The sequence below is a fragment of the Triturus cristatus genome, chromosome 5_1 (assembly GCF_964204655.1).
Source record: "Triturus cristatus chromosome 5_1, aTriCri1.1, whole genome shotgun sequence".
NCBI classification, from domain to species: domain Eukaryota; kingdom Metazoa; phylum Chordata; class Amphibia; order Caudata; family Salamandridae; genus Triturus; species Triturus cristatus.
The window spans coordinates 655296260-655318896 of NC_140587.1; the positions used below are offsets into that span (position 1 = coordinate 655296260).

Here is a 22637-nt window from a genome sequence, read left to right on the forward strand (position 1 = left end):
CAATAATGTGGCCCAGCTGATCCTCCTGCCGCATAGCAGCCCCCATCCTGTGATGCATGTCACATTTGTGCCAGCACCCTCAACTTTTCTCCATACAGCTGGTTCTGCCTCAGCCCGTTCAAGACTACCATATGACCATGACTGAGTGATCACACCATTTGACAGTCCTGGCTACACATCAGATGTTGTGGCTGTGGTTGTTGTTGTAACTGGAGACAGGGGAAGGTTGGCAACAGTTCTTGGGCCATCGGCGAAAGTTATTCTGGGAACTGATTTTTATATCCAAGGCTGGACACTGCTGTATGTGCATGATTTATTGCCCTCAGAGAGAGGTCTAAGGAACAGGTCAACCACATGTGATAGGCCAGGTGGATTAGTAAAGTCGTCCCCATTGGCAGAAATATGGCTACTTCTACTGAAGGCTTGGCATCTGCGTAGAACCACGTATATAGATTATTGTATTCTTTCTGTGTCATTTAGAAAAGGAAACAAGTAGACAATGTTTAATTTTATGTCAAAGTATTTGTTATATAATATGTTGCTATTGTATGCAATTGGACATTGATGATTTATTGATGTTTGTAGGGTCAGAGACCTTAATATACATAAGATATCTTGAGGGAGCAATTGGAACAGGGTGACCTCTTGTTACTGAACGCACTCCATTTTGTCATCACTTGTTTGTCAAAGGACATATAGTCTGTGTAGTGTGGTGGATGTATATATTAACTTTCCGAAACCTTTTATTAGAGCTACATGTTCCTTGCAAGTCTAAATGATGACCTTGATATCTAGCTCATTTTCTTACTACTTTCAAAAGGGAATTTGGAGTAACTCAACCAGAGTCTAGAGGTAATACTTCTAATTGGTTTATTCATCTGATACTGTGTTTTATTCTTCTATCATATGTGTCATTTGAGGGGGCTTGGATGTGGTGTATTGCTTTGGCACATGAGATTGATTTGTACTTGAACAGAATGATGGTAGCATGGTGGTGGTGGCCTATTGTGCTTCTTGCCTTTGATGAGGTAAGTGTGCACTTTGTAATGTTACGTGTATGGTGGATTATTCATTAGGTACCTTCCATGTATGGCTTTATGCAGCCAATCTCTTAGCCACAAGAATTCCTGTATTTATGTTTAACGACTCTGATTTTGGCCATGACAAGTAAACATTTTCACCATTTCCTACATTTGTATTTTTTGTGTGCAGCTTGTAAGTTTGCATGTTAACATTTGTTGTACTGTCAATAAAGGTGAATTTGAAAATAAAACATCTGATGTACCTCACAGTTTGTTGTGTTACCCATTGTGAAATCCCATTTTGTGATCCACAGGACAGGCCTGTGCTACTCTGCCTCAACCATGTAAGCTAGGGTTGTTTGCCTCCGTCATATGGGGGCCATCCTAATATGCATAAGCAAATGGGAACAAAGTACAATCCCCCAGCACATGACTAAGTGGTAGCATTAGTGTGCAGTCAAAGGCTTCTCAGGGAGTTTAGTGTTGGCGTACGTCTGATCTCAACACACACAAGAATCCAATCAAATGATTGTTCAGGCCAGTGCTGGTCTTTCAGTTAAGACAAATACTTCATGACAATATAAAACACATCCCTACACTGACTTAAAAAAATACAGCTAGTTATTATGCAGGTGTGAGGGTGAGAAATCTAGGTTTTCTGGATGCCTTTCACTTAACTAACCCACCCCCTTTGTCATAAAAGTGGAATTGACAAGATACACAGTACAGGTGTGGCACTACTATGGAGGTATTCAAAGTATCAGTGACCATATTTTTAAACACGGTCATCCATTCTCTGGGCAGCAGCACCCCACTGTGTGCCTTACACTTACAGTCAGTATTCACCAGAGGAATGTAGGGATGCTGGTGAGTCACAGCGGCAGGCAACTTTGCAGTGTCCTGGAGGGACTTATGTCTACTGCCCTATATTTCCCCTTCATTGAAGAGGGGGCGATGGATGTGAGGTTTCCATTGAATGCACAGGACAACTTGCACTTTTCCAGCCCCTATCTAGTCATTGTTATGGATGAGCAGCATATGTACCATAGTAGTGTACCAGTGGCTGTTTTTCAGATGGCATTGTAGTACCTCCTGAGGGTTAGTATGTGTTATCCGATTGCGACAGGAGTGCTGACCCATTATGGTGGGATAAGTTATTTGACGTATGTTGCTTGTGGCCAAAATCTGAGAGCACATATTTTGTAATGGGTTCCCAATGGGAGTCATGTTAAGGAGCATGGTTTCACAAAGTGAGGGAAGGATTGTGATTCAGAAGTGAAAGGCACACGTTGCAGCTGATATTGGGTTGCATACATGTGGCGACAGTTGGGTTTGGGAACATGGGTCACAAGTGGTGAGAGGGTGAATTTATTAGTTAGAGACTTAGGGCCTTAGTTTGTATTTGGTGGATGTGGAACATTCATCAAAAAGGAGTGGATATCTCTTCAGTCTTAATTAGAGTCTATGCACTCTAAATACAGCAAACAGAACAAGCATTGCTTTCTGGCAGATTTCCCACATCCGGCAAATTCTAAATAAGTCTCATAGTATTTGTACTGATTAGGGTTCGCTGCACCTAGAATTCCCAAAATACTTTTAATGTGGAGCATAGATACCCTTTAGTCCTAAGTCATAAGGATGAGGGGCCTGGGAGACACCCCACAAGGCGCCAGGGCATCTTTGTGTGCCCTGGAAGCAAGAGAATAGACTCCCCTTCACAAGTCATTCCACTGCTTGAGGATGTTCTCCTGTGAGAGTCTGTTACTGGAGACAGCATTGACCTTAGCAATGATTTTAGCTCACATTTCTCTTTCCTGGCTCATGGTTTTTGTCCTCACCAGTGCTCTAAACAACTGGGGCTTGAGGAGTGGAAAGACTGCTAAACTTATACTTGACACAAACAGATTGATACCTTTTGATGGAACCACAATAAACGTGCAAAAGTTACACGTTCGATGAAACATGAAACTCTGAGAAATATTAGTTACTGCATCATAAAAGCATGCAGAAGAAAGTCGGTTAGATGATAATATTAATTTGAGAAACATAGGTTATTTATTTAAAAGTGTAATAGAAATGTGAAAGTGATAATTCTTGGGTTACTGTGATTTGCTTAACCATGCTCTTCAATAAGGATGTACATAGAATACCCAAAAATTAATGTAGCATATAGATGATATGTAGGTGATAATTGAGACTTTCCATTACTAATCCCATCTTTTGCTTATGCTAAAATATGCACCAAGTGAGAAAAGATAAAATGGTGCTGCACCTATGCATGACAAGCTAATGTTCTGAGACTTTCCAAGAATGATCTTCATATATGTACTGATGTAACTTGCCTGAAATTAAAATATTTATTAAGAATTTGAAATACATTTATACATTGGTACTTTGAAAATGCAGAAGTACGTTATAGTTACACATGCTATTTACAATTAAATTAAACTGCTTTTTAAGTGTAAATAAGCTGCAATTTACCCTTTAATGTCATTTTTCAAATTAAATCTGTATTTAAATACTTTATATTCTAGCTTACATTAGCCTAAATTCAATTGTAGTCCTGCCTACTCACGCATATTTTTCATTCTTGCTCGACTTTGTCTAAATGAGAAAATGTCCCAGTATTACAAATAAATTGCAGCTATATTTTATTTCAGGAGTTCCCACTCGCTTGCCAGGCTATTTGACACAAAGTCATCTATATCAGCAAGGATGTGTCTTGGCGAAAGGGCCTCTAGATATAATCCCAGTGACAACTTCAGAACAAGGTGTTCTGCTGGAGGAAGTCTTGGCAGCCAGCAATTTGCATTGCTTGGAACCAACAGGGGATGGCAAAGTGATTCCTACCTTTACTGGCAGGGGTTGCTCATTATTAATTTTATTATTTTATCAGCTCCATTGGCCACCTTAGTTAAACCACAAGTCAAAATTCAACATATTCCCTTTGGATATTGTCAACAAAGCCCAATGGCTGATCATACACCATTCATACCACATGCAACTAATATCACCGAGAGTTCTAACTATATTCAATATACACATTTTTCTTTCATAAAAAAACAGTAAAAAAATATATCAAAATTACAAATAGTGCATTCAATGTGACAATCAAAATAGAGACAACAAATAGTCCAATATAAAGTTCAAAAGATCCCTCCCGGAATGTTCTGAGAACAAAATCACAAATCTATCATTCCATGAGCTTGTATATCTATTTTTCATAATATTAAAAAAGGGGAGAATATCCTAGGCATTAGTTGTTGTCATTTCACTGCACTACTTGAACAAAACGATCATTGGTCAAACTACTCTGGTGAAAAAAGTCTTTGTTCAACCAAAGCTGTGTCGATTTAGTGCTTTAATAACTTGGCATCAACTCATTTCGGTGGGTATGCCTGGTCCAACCACCTTCTTCAGGAACTGTAATTGATTTCTCCCACACCTTCAACTCCATCAGAAAAACATTTTATAAGGCACAAAAAACCATTTTTAGAATTAGTGCAATCTTAACATCTCCAGCATCCATAGCAAATATGCATTCCATACATGTCTTAAAAACCAAAAGTTTGTGATTCCTTAATTAAAAACTCTACATTCTAAAATCAACAGTGTAAAAATGAGAACTACTGTTGGCTCACATTTCAGTGTTATTACATTGTACATAAAACCCTTTCACATAATGCACTTTTGTAAACAGGAAACTTGGTGATGTATAAAACCCCCTCAGCCACACATACATTTCTCATGGTACAAACTCCACATGCTGAGCTTTTCAATGGGGTTCTATTATTCATCTTAAAAATCTTTAACGGGCACCCTTTCTACTAATGGTAGATATGGATAATGACCCACGTGTAATAAAAATAAATATAAATTGTCTGTTGGGCTGTAGCTCCTTAGGGTCAGCTCCTCATTATCAAATGCCACCTACAGCTTTCTTCAAACGGATCCTCAAGATAAACCTATTTCATTTGCAAGGCTGAGGGAGAGCAAAATGTGTAAATTTATAGTTAAATCCCTGAGAATAACATGGAATAATTTCAGCGACCATAATCCTATAGAGTTGAATCTGGTCTGGGCTTTAACTAATGTTGATGGGAAAATAAAAAAGGGTCTGTCCAATAGTTTGCTTAGTACCAAGGACCAGGCTCAAAGGGTGAAGTGGGTGAAGGTGATCCCAGGGGCATTCCTTTTTGGTGCCCTTAGTCTTAGGAAAAAGCTCTTTAGTAAATAGGGTATCTTATTTTCTGCTAGCCACCTTTACTGTATGTTTTTATATGGTCTTAATATTTTTATGAATTAATTCATTTATAAATCTGTATTCTTTTCATGAATCTTTTTTAATGGTTGTTGACTTTGAATGGTTTTTATTTACAGCATAAAGTTTTTGTCTCGACAAAGAGTACACCTCTACCAGATGATATGACAACTTATATATTCTGCAATGCTTATATTCTCATACATTTGTTTTCTTTATGCCTCATGACAATCATCCTATATGAACTGACCAATGCATTGAGTGGTCTGACCAAATGAAGTGACCAATGAGATGTCACCCTGGAACTTACGGATAATGAAGGCTCCCTATTTTACAGTTAAATACAGACAGAAAACAATGTGTTTTCTTTCTGCATTTATTTTTAAATGTGGATAAATACAGAAAACCGTGCCTCTTTAAGTGAACCTCTGTGTTGTTTTTCATGAATTATAGCCCAACAGCTTAGAAGATGCACAGCATGGATTTAAAAAACAGGATGAAATTTCTTTAAATAACGGCATAAGTCAACATACATTTGTGGTACAGTGCTAATATTTACAAGAGGAGTTAAGTTATGTAATATTTGGAAGTTTAAATATCTAAAATATAACAGACAGTCAAAGTATGAGTGCACGTCCATCAGTTAAATAAATGAGCAAATGTATACTTTTACCAACTTCATTTATGCGCAAAACACAAAATAAATATGGATAGATACAGATGAAATGGCCCAAAAATAAATATGAATTAAATACAGAAGGAAAAGTAAAAAAAAATACAATAAAACTGAGACCCCTTATTATAATATACATTGATTTGATGAAAAGGGGGGGGCTCTCTATTTTTCCTTGGGAGAACCCTCGTTCTTGCGGACCTTCCTTGCCGAGCTATCCAGACATGCCCTGCGGACTTTGGACTGACGCATTCGCTGTGTGTATATTGGAGGTCTCTTCACTCAAGACTGCTTTGACATGGCTTAATTCATGCCCCTTCCTGAACTCTCGAAATTTGGTATTTTAAGGCAAATCCTACTTTATCTTCTTATTATTTACCTTTGCAATTTACATTAGTATTAAGGTACCTATTTACTCAAATTTGATAAAGAAATGAACTAAATCAAACTGTCTTGCCATTGTTTATTCCTATGTGATTGTGCATTTAAATTGATTTATTAATGACTGAAAGCGATCGTATTACAGAGAACTCTAGATATTGAGTACTGATATAGTTCTGCTTTTATTGAGGTACTGGTTTATGTGACATTAGCCGGAATACATTTTTTTTTTTTTTGGGAGATTTGGTCTACCGGTCCTAATATTATATGTGTAGAGTACAGGTTTAAGAGTCATATACATGAATTTGATTATATGTTTGTAGTACAGCTATCCAATTCCTGGTCCTCACTGGATGGCTCTGGTCCTCATTGGACTGCTGGTTAAACCCCCTTTATCTGACCCCTCTCGGCACGGAGCAATGTCCATTGGAGGACCATGAGAGTGGTTGATGAATCAGATTAATCGATGAAGGGCCCAAACACTGGAACAGGCTCAATCCTAATTATTTCATTCCGTTTCACAGCTTATTTTCTGAGAATCTGGGCTGGCTACTGCCAGATATAGTGTGATAAGGTTAAAAACAGGAGCTCGGGAGCAGCTGAGTGTTGTGAGTGGCATACAGTCTGTGTTGTTTCAGTAGCCTTGTCTGTAGCTTGAGCTGCAAGTGTTGATGATTAGCTGACTTTCGACACCTGTATGGCGGACGTGTCCTTCAACACTGACAAATGGTTGTCCCATCATAAACTGTGGGCCATTGCTGTCCTTTGTAGTGGGGGTCCCTCTGTCCCAATCTGACAGCAGATACATCTATTTATGGTAGATAGAGGGCCGCTATACCAGCGCTGAAGGAGGTCCGAAGGATGGACGAAGGACTTTTTCCACCATGGTGGTCCATTAGCCAAAGCCTTAATTAAGTGGCTTCTTAACCACCAACTTGGTGGACGATCAATCTCACCATGGCAAAAAAACAACTGCCAAACTCTAAATCAGGTCCTTAGTTGTTGTCGATATAAACGTCTTCTTGTTGATATTCCACAAACAATCAAAAATTGTCGTATTACTAATACTTTCTTTCAGAGACTTAATTTCCGACTTCCTGAAATTGTTTAGTTCTCAGTTATTACATTGGTTGTAATGGAGTACATGAAATCTAAGCTCAATTTCCTTTAGTCTTATCTTTTTTTTTTTAGTTTGCAGGAATAGGTTGCTGACAGTGACATCACAGGTATACTACAAGTAAGATGCTCTCAGATCGAGGACTCAAAGTCAAGCAGTACATATGAGCTTTGGCAGGGTTTGTCTAAGACATTGCTGATTATCAGGACACAAGCTGATACACCACCATATTTCAAAATCATAGCTGGTCACACTTAGATGAGATATAATTACTTACTTATGCCTACTACCCCGCCTATGATATAGGCAATCAACCAGGACCCACCAGCCATCTCTGTCCTGGGCTTTTCTTTAAATCGGACTTCAGATGTAACCCATTTCCTTACGGTCAGCCTCGAGGACTCCGTGTCAGGTGTTTCTTGGCCTTCCTCTATTATTTTTCCAGGTCAGGCCTTGTCTGGTGGTGTTTGATGTGGGCCTGTGCACAGGGAGTGACCTATCCAGTTCGTATCTTTTCGTGATTTCTTCTTGAGCAGGGAGCTGGAAAGTCTGCTGCTATAGGTCTTTGTTTCTGATTGTGTTTGGTCAATGGATTTGGAGGACTTTCCTCAAGCAGGTGTTGATGATGGTCTGGGCATTGTTGCAGGTGGTCACTGTTGTCCTCCAAGTTTTTGCTCCATACATAAAGACCGATTTTACATTAGTGTTAAAAATCCTGATCTCAGTTTTCAGTGTTAGGCATTTGGAGCTCAGATCTTCTTTAGCTGAATGAAGAAAGCACTTGCTTTGCAGATTCTTGCCTTGACAGAGGTGTCTATGCAGCCCTGATTGTCTATGACCGTACCCAGGTAGGTTAAAGCCTCAAACTCTTCCAGTGCATTACCAGCAAAAAGTGACTGAGGGTGTGCTGGCCATGTTAGCCTTCAGGATCTTGTTTTTTCCCATGTGAATGTTGTTGCATGTTCAAACTACTTTATAAGCTGAAGACAGCATTAAAATGTAGTGATTTATAACATGTCCTCTTCTCAAGCAGGACATTTCTCATTTCGAAATGATTAACAAAATTGTTTTTGTTTTAAAGTTATGTTGTATTTGTAGTTATAAAGAAATACCAGAGATGTATGCTAGAACAGAGAGCTAGTACTTTACTAATATATATTTTTCTGGTTTGAAACTGCAGCTCAGAAGGCATTTCATGATGGTGAAACAACTCTACGAAGAAACAGTACACTCATTGAAGGTGAGGCTTCGATAAGCAGGTCAAATTATTTACAAATCTGATGGCTGGGGCAAATCACACCAACCCATTTCCCCTAAATCGTAATACTCCCTAAATCAAATGATTCACTGCCATAGCGTCTGCACGAGTATGGAGGGATCAGCCACCTTCTCAATTCCTCTATCAAGAAAAAAAATCCTCATTCACAATAATGGAAAAAAAATAACCCAGCACTCTTAACATGTTCAGTTAATACTATATTCACAAGATGAGGGACAATATTGATACAAAGTAATCTTTGATGCAAGATTAAAGGAGAGTCTTGAGGGAATAAGTAATCCAAACTTTATTGATTCATGCTTCACACAGGAAATACATTCAGTTGTAGCCAATCTAGAAAAGCCAATGCATTTTGTCCTCTTGGGACTTCTTCAGGACGAATGCAGTCTTGATAAGCAGTAAAATGTACAGTTCCTGTAAGGTTCTCCTCCTATCGATGTACTCCAATCTGAAGGAATTTTGTGTCCCATAACACAGCATGGACCAGGCAATTTTATCTACAGATATCCAAAATGCTATCAAATGACCAACAGGTTGATCCCCTGTTTTCAAGCATCCGTCCTCTTCAGAAGTATGCCAACTACTGAGCTCTCTACATTGATTAGCCGTTCAGCCTGGAACTGGTAAAGACACTGTAATCGAAGCAAAAACAATTTTTTGAATGGCTCTGAGCACATTACCTCCTCGTCCGTCTTCCTGGATGCAGTCCTCACGCATGATACTTCTACCTTCGGGCAGAACCAATTCCCTAGCTGAAACTCAAAAAGCTCCCCCAAGATGGCATCTATTACCCACCACAAAAGGGAGGAACGAATGAATCACTTCCTGTTTTTTTTTTTCTGGAACAGAGGTGCCCTAGTCTAATGTTAGTCTGCTGGCTGCTGTAAGTGTTTATATTTTACCTTCTGTCTTTATTCGCTTTGCTCTGCTTTAGCAAGCTGGGCTTGTATTTGCTTTTCACACTCGCGGTTAGGTGTGGAGTGTTTTGACTCCCCATGGGGTCCTGCTTAGCAGGGCTGTTGGGTCTTCAGGACGTAGGTGCTCTGCTTGAGCAGGTGGGGCCGGGACACACAGGCTTTCTTATTCTTTGCCCGTAGCAGTCTGCTGTTTGCGGGCGGGGTCTACTGGTTCTGCTTTTGATGCCCGTAGCACTCTGCAGTTAGCAGGTGGGGCGTACCTCTTCTGCTTTTAGTACCCTGCTTTAGCAGGCTTTTTTTTGTAATCTTGCCAGGTCTCGCAGAGCGGTCCTTTTGGCAGCCGATGGTGCCGTTGTTTGCTGGGAATGAATTTCAGACTTGAAGTGCCAGAGGCAAATAGGAAAATACCACAGATCACTTTCTTACCCAACTTTACTAAGGCTACCAGAGTACAAGAAGTGATGTACAATTTAAAAGGGATGATATTGATGCAATTTGTTGCTGATGTTTCTGATGGAGAATACTTGAACAGTGCTTACTATAAAATTTGCCCTGAAGAAGCCCTCTCTAGGGCAAAAAGCGTTGGCTGTACCAAATTGTGAAAATATAAAAAAATAAAGAATCTTCAACACACAACAAAAAACCTGTGAAAGAATGTATTGATCACCGAAGTATTACTGTATAAATTTGTATTGACTCATCATTCTGTTCAAACTGTAGCTATTATAGTAACAGCTTCAGAACCATCAGGTTGGTGACAGAATAATACCCAAGTAAGAATGGTGTCAGATCTTGCATATTCATAAAGTCATTCCCCTATATATTCTTCTCATTAAGTTAAGCACCTGTTCCATAGACCTCCCTGAGACCTATATACCGATAATGCCTTAAACGTACTTGTTCTGTGAACAATGCATGTGTGTACTAGTCTCCCCTGGTGGGTATGTTTTGTAAGGAATGAAAGTTTGCACTTGCTGTATTCGGTCAGTGAGAGAAGCTACGTTTTTTATTGCCATGCTGCACCTGTGCTGTGAACAAGGGACGTTGGCTTTGCTACTGCCTGATGTGTACCGGTCCTGAGATGAATAAAGTTTGCTTTGCTGCTATGCTAGCTGTATCTGTCTTCTCAAAGAGGAAAACTTGCACTGTTCCTGTTTAAGGTGTACCTGTTCTATGAAGAAGGGGTGTTTCTGTTGCTGCTGCCTCATTTTATAAAAAACACAAAGTCTATATGGACTGCACCTACATCAAATGCCCCATGAACCAGAAAATGTTTTACAATATTTTAATTTGGGATACCTATAGTCTTTAGGAAGGCCCCTCACCCCGTAGGGTAAATCTGCAAGCACCGAAACAGGTCGATGGAAACAAAACTCAGGGGTGGTTGCTCAACACTTCATGTTTTAATCTTATTGTAGGGAGAAAACATTAACATATTTCAGCTTACCTACACACAAATATTTTTAAAACATTGACCAGTTACTGACACCTCAAAAAGGTACTAAATGATCTAGGGTCCATTTCCCCCTTGAGAATTATGTCAGGCGACAACAAGAGGATCACTGCCTGCTCTCCCCAATCTCTTTTCAAAGGAAATTCTATTTTTTGAGCATTTCTTATTGCTTAAAGGTACTGGTGCTACTTTAGAAAAAAAAAATGTCATTGGGTAATGCAAACACAGGGAAAGGGATCTGCTCTTCCTCACAGGTTACCATCCTTTGTAGCCTTTTATTGGGGTTGCGAATAGTAGCATGCAGACTTTATTTTGCTTACAGACATTTTGCCGCCTGCACTACTAAATTGAGGGTGGTTTCTCAGGGGCAAACACGTTATTTTCTGTGTGAAATTCAAGCAAAAAATGTTATGTCTTCACTGTAGTCATCCTAGGGATCTGTGATTTGAATGTGCTCTATATTCGACCTGTTTAGGGATGATTAAGCAGTCCATTTTGTTTTAACCCTGGGGACGGCCTCTTTTGCCTTGTTTGTTTAATTACTTAGATATGGTCTTTTTCTTTTTCTGTTTCTATTTATAGCATGGCACACACTCTCAGGAGGGGGGCTTAGCTTAGTGGAAGGGGGGGGGGGGGGGAGGTTTAGCTCAGGCTCACCAGGGACTGTTGGTCCCCATGCTTTATGTGGTGGGAGGTTGGGTGGGAGAGAGAGGGCTGGTAGAAGTGGAGTGGGGTTTGGGGGTGTGGGCGGGGGTGTACATTCATTAACTTATATGCACAGTCATGGCAATTGTCAGCATTGAGATAGGAAAGCTTTATAAGCACACTGTTGAGGAATTCCCTCTGGAAAATTATTTTGTATTATTGTGTGAAATACTCTAAAATACTTGCATTTCATAAGGATGATGGATAGGAAAAGTAAAACTTGAATTTGCTCGTGAAATAGCTGTGGCCATAATGATAGGAAAAAAAGAGGCATGCTTGCCAAGCTTATTAGGTATATTCAGATAGATGTATTGTGCCGCAAGAAACTCATATCCCCTGGAATAATCACAGGTGGTTAAAGGATCTGGGGCTTGATCTCCTTGCAAGCTCTCGCCAAGATACGACCACACGGGGGTAGCTATCTTGGCCAGGCACGGTATATTAATTAATAAACAAACCAAGGAGGACATTCTAGGACGATGGGTAATACTGGAAGCAGTAGTGAAGGGCATCTTGATTACCATTTGTTGTTTGTATGGGTTAAATCTGGATGATCCAGAAGTCCTGAATTTTCTGAATATAGAACTGGCTTTATGGTCCTCTCCTGTAGTCCTTTGTGGCGATTTTAATATCCATCTGAACAGCAGCTTTAATCTTCTTAGTAACTCTCCATATCAGGGAAGAAAGAGCAAGACTTTTAGGGCACTACAGAGACTTCTTAGGGGACACGGACTGGTTGATACTTGGTATAGACATAGGCAGGCGGAGCCGGGGTACACTTATTTTTCAGCACCTCATCACAAATTTGTCCGTCTGGACTATTCTTTGTATCCAATCAAACTGTTGAAAAGGTTAATATCTAGCTTTTTCAGAGGATAATAGATCACAAACCATTAGTAATCGAATTTCCATTGAGTGGCTCCCTACAACTTCCCACGACTTGGACGTTCTACAGGAAGTTACGGTTAGATAGTCATACTGTTTGCATATGGCTAAATGGATTACAGAGTTTCAGTAGAAACAAGGACTCTGCATCTGAAGCAATAGTCTAGGATGCTTTTAAAGCGTCATTTCAGGGTGAGACCCTTAGCTTCTCTCTTTACCGACAGAGGATGGTAAAGGAGAGGAAGATCAATGGTTGGGTGGAACAGCTTCGGAAGGCCGAGGAAGAGCTTCTGCGGGTAATTGGGGACCCGCAAAAAATAGATGAGTGTCAGTGGCAAATTGAGGTTATAAGAGCCAGAATACATCAACATTATGGGTATGAACTGGCTATCAAATTTGCAAAGCACCGGGCTGACATATACGAATTTGGGGAAAACACTGGTAGATTGCTGGCTAAACATATACAACAAAGGGGAGTTTCTAATAGAATTTGCCGGATTAAGGATCAATCGGGTCGGATTCAGGACTCGCCCTTAAAGGTTCTGAAGGTCTTTCAGGATTTTGATCAGGATCTTTATACCGCTGATAGGGATGTAGCAGCGACATCTGTGGAGGAATTCTTTCGGGAGTATGAAACTCAGAAGGTCACCCCGGAACAAAGTGTGATGCTGTCTGCCTTGATTACGGGGGAAAGAGGTCGAGCTTGCTATAACCTCTTTGGCGGCCGGCAAAGCTGTTGGTCCCGATGCGTTACCTTTAGAATTTTACCGAACATTTCGTCCAGCTCGTCGAAGCGAGTTTGAATCTTTATTCCAACTTGCCGAGAAGGGCCAGATTCCAGATTCTTGGCGGAAAACCACCATAGTAGTTTTTTTTTTTTTTTTAAAGATAAACCTGAGCTCAGTCCATCATACAGACCTATATCTTTGATCTGTGCTGATAGCAAGATTAATTCTAAAATCATTACCCTAAGGTTGGGCAAGGTTATTACCCTTTGGTTACCATCCACCAACATGGGTTTATCCCGGGTCGAGATACGTCGGACTACGTTAGGCGCGCCATAAGCTTGTTCGATTGGGCTCAGGCCATGAAGACACCCCTTAGAATGATCCTGTTGGACGTAGAGAAAGCATTCGACAGGGTCTCCTGGGGGTTTCTCTGGTCGGCGTTGCATGCAAAGGGTCTATCTAAGGACTTTATTCAAGCAGTACAGGCACTTTACGTACTTCCTGAGGCCCGTATCCGTCTATCCGGACAAGAATCTAAAACATTTGCCATAAGCAGAGGAACTCGGCAGGGTTGCCCCTGCTCCCCGCTATTATTCTCAGTACATATTGATCCTTTTCTCAACAAATTGGATGCAAATATGCAGATCAAAGCTGTCATGGTCAACGGTGTTGCATATAAATCATTAGCATATGCGGATGACATTGCTGTTTTTACGACCGACATAAGATTGGCTCTTCCGGCAGTAAATCAATCAGCGGAGCAATTCGTCTCCGTCTCGGGATATAAACTAAATATCGACAAAACCCAGATTTTACACTCGGATACCTCGCTCCCTGAAGATATTTCAACTGTTTCTGTAGCAACTTCTCTGGGAGTTAAGATTATGGCATCAGTGGAGCACATACCGGAGCTAAATATCTTGCCAGTAATAAGGAATATCAATAAGACACTTGAGATATTAGACCATTTACATCTATCAATGCACGGACGGTGCAATGTCATCAAAATGATGATCTTTCCTAAATTTTTATATTTGTTTCGGACCATTCCCTTTCTGGCATTTTGCATCACCAGAGCAGAAAGGGCATGTGTTAGATTTTTGTGGGGGTACCGCAGATCAAGAAGGGCACTCAAATGGATGATCTTACCAAGACTCAGGGGGGGATGGGGACTACCCAGCCTTCTCCTATATCATTGGGCAGCACTACTACAACATATGGGGATATTGCTGGCCGGGGCCAAGGCAGAAGTTTCCCAAGCTGTTAGACCAACTATCTATGAAGTAGCACTTGGCGAGGATGTTGGACAATGCTCAGTTAAAATTTTGGAGCCGACCTATTATAAAAAGACCAAATTTAAAATTATTCAATCAGCTTATTCTATCTGGAAAAAGATACGACGGAGGCTCGGTATCTTGAACATTCATTTTTATACCCTTTTTTCGGCGTATGGGCTTCTACCGCCAATTTTCCAAGATCAAATTACTTCCAGCTGGGGTGATTTAGGAATCAATGCTCTGGGGGATGTCTGTTGCAATGGTCAAATTGCTTCATTTTCTAACTTACAAGAGAAGTTTGGGATCTCTACGAGACACTACGTTTTTGCAGATTAGGAGTTTCTTGGGTAAAACTTTGTTACAAGCAGGCGTAAATTTGGGAAAAATACCCTTGGTCGACATAATAGGGAATATATCCCGGATTGGGAAAATATACCAAACGTTGCTGGCTGGTCTGCCTGATGATTTGAGTATCCAGAATGACAGATGGGCGAGGAAGTTTGGTAAGGATGATATTGACTTAGAGGGGTCTTTGGAATTAGCCAACCAGATTCTAATAACTCGCAGCCTGAGGACTCAACACTTTATGTCGGCTTTTGATTTATACTATACCCCAGGGAAGGTTTCTAAATGGGTTGGCCCACGGGGTAATTCATGCAGTAGGTGTGGGGCATGGGCTGCCAATACGATCCACATGTTTTTTTCTTGTCACAATCTTGCCAAATACCTACAAGACATTGAATTTTTCCTGAAACAGATCCTCGCCACGCCAATATCAATAACATCTGATTTAATCATTTTGGGGAAAGAAGGGAGTCAAGGCAGTAAGACCCGGACTAGCTCTGAGATCGGATTGGTATTCATTGCAATGGTCATTGCAAGAACATGTATCACCTCACAGTGGATTAGCCCTGATCCTCCTACATTCATAAATTGGCGGGCTAGGCTGTTAGTTACATATAACATGGAATCGGCTGTATATAGGCTGAAAGGGTGTAGGAGATGAGAAATGGGGAGGAAAATGTGGGGGCCAATTACTAGCTGGATAGGGTGAACACTTCTGGTAACTGATCTTTGCATATTATCCGGCTCTCCCTGCTTAATGCTTATTTGACTTTTTCTCCCGTATGATTTTCTTTCTCCTTTTTTCCATTACTGCTTCTGTAAACCAACTGCTTTGCTTCTTTTTTCTCTTTTTCTTCCTCTTTTTCCTTAGGCTAGGGTAGTGTGGCCCGAGGGACTGGTGTTTAGCTTCTTTTGTTGAGGTGTCTCAGAATGTGAATGGCTTACTTTGCTGTCTTATTTGCCATGACCAATTGATAATGATTTAATAAAAAATTGTAATAAAAAAAAAACTCAAAGCAATCATGGTCCTTGTCCTGTTTACTTTGTAAGACATCATGATTAATACATTCAAATTAACCATAAACCGACTTGAATATAGTTCATGCAAGTACAAATAAAGACATTGCTTTATCAAAAGAAACTGGGACCATGGGCATGCCCAGATTGTCAATCTCAAAGGAGGGTATCATTGATCGCTACACACCCGCCACCCTGCCCCTCTAAGCAGAACCACACAGCAAGCAGAACCACACCGCAAGCCAGACAACAGGACTCACAACAAAGAAAATCAATCACACTTATCCTGGAATGAAGTAGCTGAGAGACTTTTAGGTACTTTGGCAAGAGGATGTACTTGTGGGCATGGGGAGGGGCTGAATCTTGCAAAAAAGGTAGATGGTGGCGGTGGGAACTCCTCCTTATGCTGATGAAAGACAGCACTGTGTTGAAGCAGGAACAAGATGTGTAGGAGCAACCTGGTCACAAGCATTGAGGCAGCTTTTGTTGGAGCTTCAAGGTTCAGTGTTCCTCTTGCGAAGGTTGGCATGCACCCACGGTGGTACTCCACAGCACTTCACAGCTGTGTTTGTAAAAATTGAAATAGACCATGCCAATGGGCTACAGGGAAGACACCTGCTCAGGGACCCACAGGTTAACCCACTCTCCTTGTTGCAGATCGTGGTAAGTTTCATTGAGAAGGGCAGGTAAGGCAGTATGTACCCACGAATGCACGCTGCAGAGACAGTATGTTGTTGGAGGGGGGATCATCATCATTTAAGTTTCAAGAAAGCAAAGTTGGAGAAACTGGAGGCTTTGAAGGAAGCTGCATTGGCTCTCCAATACTTCATAGGCGCTTGGTTTACTCTTTTAGCCAAGGATCGCTCTGATTGATCAGGCTGCCAAGGGAAGGGTGCCAGGCCACTTGAGATCTGGCTCAGCACAAACCTTAGCTATTTGTTTGTTATTTTCAGGGGGAAGTTGAAGCTTCAACCTTTGAGGAAAGGTGAAAGCTCTGCCTGTCCATAACACTTTTGTGATATGCATAGAGGAAGTGTTTAATTCCTAAAGTTTTGCATAGTTCTTGAAATACGGTGACACAAAGTGGGTACTCTCATCACTCAATATCCAAAGGAGCACACCAAATCTTGGAATAAAATCTCAGATTATCCTTTTGATAATTGTAATTGTGTTAGCATGAGCACAGGTGTATGCATTGATCAAGCCAGAAAAGGCAAACTAAAAGAAAGAAGTATGCATAGCTACATTTGGACATTTCTGTAAAAGTCCCTCTGAATGTGAATGAAGGGGCCTCATGGAGGAGGATTTGAATTCTCTTCACAATTGGAAGATGCCCATACTAAAGGGCAATAGTAGGGATAAATGGATCAACCAAAGGGTGTTTGCAGCATAAATCATGCCATCTCTGCTCACGTGGGTGAAACTTGTAGAATCAATCAAGATTAGGGAGGGTGAATTTTGGCCCAAACACTCTCTTGGTGCTGTCTCTCCACACTCCGTTGGAATCTATTTTATAGTTCTGTTCATCCATGTCTGTTTATATGCCTTGTTGATAGATTCCTGCAAATCAGATACATCGTTTAGAGTTGGCATAAGAGAGTTGAAAGTTTGAGCAATGTATAAAGGGCCTTGGAGAAAAGCCTTTCATTGACCAAACAAAAAATTGTATGCTTAGTTTGGACAACAAATAGCAAGTGACACTATCTCTCTCTTAAAGTGGCAGTAATTGCTCAAATTGGGAGCTTCAGTGCTGCAGGAAACATTCTGCATAACTGTACATTAGTAAGTGTAACATTATAAAACATTTAGTTTAGTGGTTATTTGTTACTGCTGCATTCATGCAGGTAATGTACATCTGCCAATTATGCTTTTGTTATTCTGACAAAAGGTTCATGTTTGTGGTTATTTTGTGCCTTGTGTTTTTAGCAATACATGTTTATATGTTCATAAAAGATCTCATCTTGGGTGGCATGCTCTGTGTTACTCATCTTGGGCCCTCCCAGGGCAGTCCTTTCAAAAGTGGGAGTGGAGGAGTAATCCCAAAGCAATCCTTCCTGCCCTTGAATAAGTCCTTCTGGCTGAATTATTTCTTCTTTTTTTCCCCTGACAGTACCTGTACCTATATCCTCTGTATAGATAGCTCCTTAGAGGTTTGTTTCCCCAATGGGCTGCCTGAATCAGTCCACCCACTCCAATGGGTTCCGCCTAGAACCATGTCCCATTCCATAAAGGTCTTACTCATTTGACCATTCCAAGTGGTCCGATAGAGAAAGAAAATTATCTCCCGAGTCCGTATCTGCTCTTGCTTTGAGACATAGATCTATAATACCCGGTTTTGAGCTCCCAGCATCTCTCTCATTGATATTCAGAGCCACCCTTTCCCCTTGAGGCTCTACTTGCATAGTAACGTCCCCTGCTTACTCGCCAATACACAATGCACCACTTCTCCTGCACCATCTCCGTCAACCAGGCGAGTTTGTGCCGAGGGGCTACATTTTCAGTGATAACCAGGTCTTCTTTTCTTCCTTTCAAAACATTCTCATTGACTTGATAAATATTCACATGTAGTTCAGCGCCCCGCTCTTGAAATCGCATCGATATTCTGGGCCTGGTTTTCTCCAGTTTGGAAAGGGTTTTACCAAAGCCTTAGGTACAAACATTGCTGCGGTCAACAAATTCTTTACCCCCGCCGGGGGTCAGAGAAGTATCTAGGCTATCATCGGCCTATTTTGCATGCATAAGGATTGAGCGTCAAAGTCCTGTTTCTGCCATCGAAACCATCTGAGTTGTAGTGCCACCTAGAGATTTGAAGCTTTTCGGAGTCTTTGGAGGCATGTTAAAATGTCAGCGGTTCAAGCGGTGTCCAGCGCTTAACACTACCCAGCACGGTATCCTCAGCAGAAGGAAGCCCGCAGCAAGCCCCAGAAGTATCGAACCTTCCTGTATCCTCTATTCTAGTTGACAAACAGTGCTATAAGTAAGCACTCTTCGACTCAATGTGCACTATAACCCTATCCAGCCCAGCCTGAGGGGCTCGTACAGCCCTAGAGTGTAGTGTGGCAGATATCGGTTGTGAGAAATAGGCCGGGCGGCACTCCAATGAAGCAAGAATGAAGGCACGATAGTCGCAGACAAGAGATACACACCAGTACAGCCGAAAGCCGCACCCGGCTCTAGCTGGACCACTTCCACGGAGGTCCGAGGCACACCCTTCACAGCTGTTGACTAGAGCTGCTGCACTTGTCGCAATTACCAAAGCCAGAGCTCTAACCCTCACCTGCTCAGGTGGTGCAGCTCAAGCTTCACATCCAGGGACTTGCTTCAAGGACAGCATTGCTTACGAGAGGAAAATTCCACCATACTGGGACTGGTCTGAAGGAGCGTGTATAGTGAGAAACAACAAGGACCCCCTGGCGAATTAATACGGCAATTTCTAGGACAGGGCACTAGTCAAGTGTATTGTATATCCCTAGGCAATTTATTATGTTTGTCACAGATCTATTGATCTATATGCTTTTCTAATGCAGAAAATGCAAAACTGAGTGTAACAACCAATATATAACAAAACCCAATAAGACAGTATTTGAAAAAAGTTAAAAACTGCAATTTTAATAAAAAATGTTAAAAAAAAAAAACATTACACAAGAATACTCTGTTACATGTCATGTTCTCATATTTATACCTTAATTCAGTGAATTATAACAATTATACATCAACAGACTAAAACCTGTTACTAATACAACATCTAAACTGTGGCAGAAAGGAAAATGTTTTTTTTTTTTTTTTAAATATCTTCGACACGCGTTTCGACGTAAACTGAGTCTTCATCAGGAAAAAGCCACACGATGACCTAAAAATGTAATTTCATTAGTTACACTCCAGTTTTTTTGATGTTACATAAATTTGATTGACCATCACCTTTACCATGTGACAATGACAATAAGAAGTAATAATAAAGGTGACTAATTTAAGAATAGAAGGGACAAAGTAAGAGTTTGATGGTTGATCCACAAATTAAGTGAATAAAAATAAGAATGAAAAGTGTTCAAAGACTCCCAAGAACCTAAGTAGAGTGATATAGACTGAAAGTAAGAATTAGTGCGAACTGCAGACTCCCAGTGCAATTTTCGAGTAAAGGATGAAGGTTCAATATACACTGCTTACTTAATATAACAAGAGAGGATATGCTGATATAACTGTTCTTTTAGTTGCGTTTTGGAATCTCTTATTTACATCCAATACTGTAGGGAGATTTAAGTAGGAAAATGTTCAAATAATTTTGCTGTTTATATGAGTTCCTATTATTTAATAGAACAGAATGTATAAAATACTCACTATTAATCTTTATCCATTTATGTGTCAGTCAAAAAGATCTTTGATCTGTGGATAACGTAATATCGATCCACAGAAATTAAATACATTTTCTGTAAGATTTAAATAAATATATATTAATGGCTAACACTGTTATTGAAAACTAAGCTCTTTTAATTTGTAGTATTCTCAAATACCTGTCATAAGTTCTTCGTAATAGTAAACGTGTTTCCCATTTTTCAATGGGTTTGTTTTTCTTGAACCAGCTGATTTGAAATAAAACTATTTTATGATGACTTTCAAGGCTGCAAAAAAATATATAGTGCGTTTAAAAAGACTCGTTGTGTACACCATTTTTTCCAACTATATTGATTCACAATTCCATACGAACGTATTAGTGAGTGTCATGATATTACTACTTAAATGTTCTCACCGCATACAGCTCTTCTTGTAATATTACAACAAGTATCTCAATTATATGTCCCAGATACTGTAATGCAGTATTGTCTAACTGGTTTCTGTTTTTGTCTATAACTCCTTTCAAATAGTTGTCACTAGGCTGCACTTGTCGCAATTACCAAAGCCCAGAGCTCTAACCCTCACCTGCTCAGGTGGTGCAGCTCAAGCTTCACATCCAGGGACTTGCTTCAAAGACATCATTGCTTACGAGAGGAAAAATCCACCATACTGGGACGTTCTACACAGCCCCCATCTTGCCCCTCTCAAAATAACCATATATCAAAGCATTATGGAACATCGAGACGAAACTAGAACAGAGAGTCAGAAGACACAAACTGCTTTTCATAAAATGCAGACTGCCATTTGGCGGGTGGCTGAATCATTCTGTGAGCTCACAGAGAGGATGGTTGAAGCAGACAAACAGAATTTCTACACTGGAGGATGAAATGACATCCAATGGAAGCTGGCCGATCTGGAAAATAGATTACGGCGGGACAATTTAAGAGCATTAGGAATCCCAGAAGGGTTGAAGGGAGAGTGGGGGGTGCTTGTAAATTTATTGTGGAACATTTTAAGGAAGCATTTCTAGAACTGTCGCAGTGGGATTAGAATGCGGATGTGCAAAGAGGGCATCGAATTCTGCTTAAACAGAGTATGCAGTCTGATCAGGAAAGTGCAAAACCCTGAGTAATTTTTATCAACCCGAATAATCTTCTCCCAGAAGCAATTTATGTTTTGGCACACCTGGATCGGAAATGGTCTGGGAAATAAAATATGAGTTTTTTTTAGACCAGATTGTCATATCACAGTGGAAATAAAATGGCAATTGTGGCAACTGATACCTCTATTTCAAAATAAAGGGGCTTTACTACTAAATTTTTTAAAACTAAAAGTGATTATTAAAGATAGAGCTCATTTCTTTCTTTCTGAAATACAGGCAAAGGAGATGGGGGGACCAGAAATACATTAACTAAGGGGGAGGGGGTTGGGTTGTTCTTTTTTCCCCCTCTTTGGTTCACTGGGAAAGGAAAGAAAAAAATAAGTAATTGTTTCTAATCTAGGAATGATAATAGAAATAAGTTGGAAGGGGGTCTGGTTTGAAGGATCATGATCCATCACAAAGAACCACCTTGGTACTATTGCCTTTTTGGGTTGGCGGGGTGAGGGGGTCTGCGATGAGAAGGTGGTGGAGGGATGGGCAGGGAGGGAGAAGAGGGGGGAAGGAGGCATGTGAGGTGGGTGAAAAGGTAACAAGCCATAACTGTAAAAGAGGCAAGCAAGGCAACAAGTGATATTTTGGTTCCATAATTCAAAGACAAACTGATAAGCAAAGGGTAATGGGATGGGACTATATGGTATATGAGGTTTTTGTTTTTGTGTTCTTTATTATAAAATTATTTTAAAATGGGTTAATAAAGTAGGATCTGCAAGCGTGAATCAAATGTTAAGATATAAAGATATAAGCTTACCTGGGATGAACCCAACAATACAATAAAAATGAGAAGACAATCTACAAATCTGTTCAATAAATATATGTGGTTTAAATGACAAAAATAAAAGAAGCAGAGTGGAATTGGGTCTGAGATCAATGCAAGTGGATGCAGTGTGCATACAGGAAACTAATGTATCTTGGGGAAGATGGAAACTTCTTAATCAATTAGGGCTGACATTCTTAGCTTGCACACAGAGTGTAACATCTCAAGGGGTTGCTGTATTTGCTAAGGAGTCTATCGGTACTTCTGGGCGCATTTTAGTGGATAAAGTGGGTCGATGGGTAGTTATGGAATGTTGTGTGGACTCTGCCCGC

The 22637-nt window shown here is 40.4% G+C and overlaps 1 long non-coding RNA gene across 1 annotated transcript in view; it reads left to right on the plus strand.

The window, feature by feature from the left end:
* LOC146831338 (uncharacterized) overlaps positions 1 to 21752 on the plus strand; it is a 48299-nt gene extending 26547 nt beyond the window's left edge. The window contains exons 2-3 of the long non-coding RNA XR_014961269.1: positions 8635 to 8694; positions 20920 to 21752. This is a non-coding gene — a long non-coding RNA (uncharacterized LOC146831338). The remainder of the gene's footprint in view (positions 1 to 8634; positions 8695 to 20919) is intronic.
* The last annotated feature ends 885 nt before the right edge of the window (positions 21753 to 22637 follow it).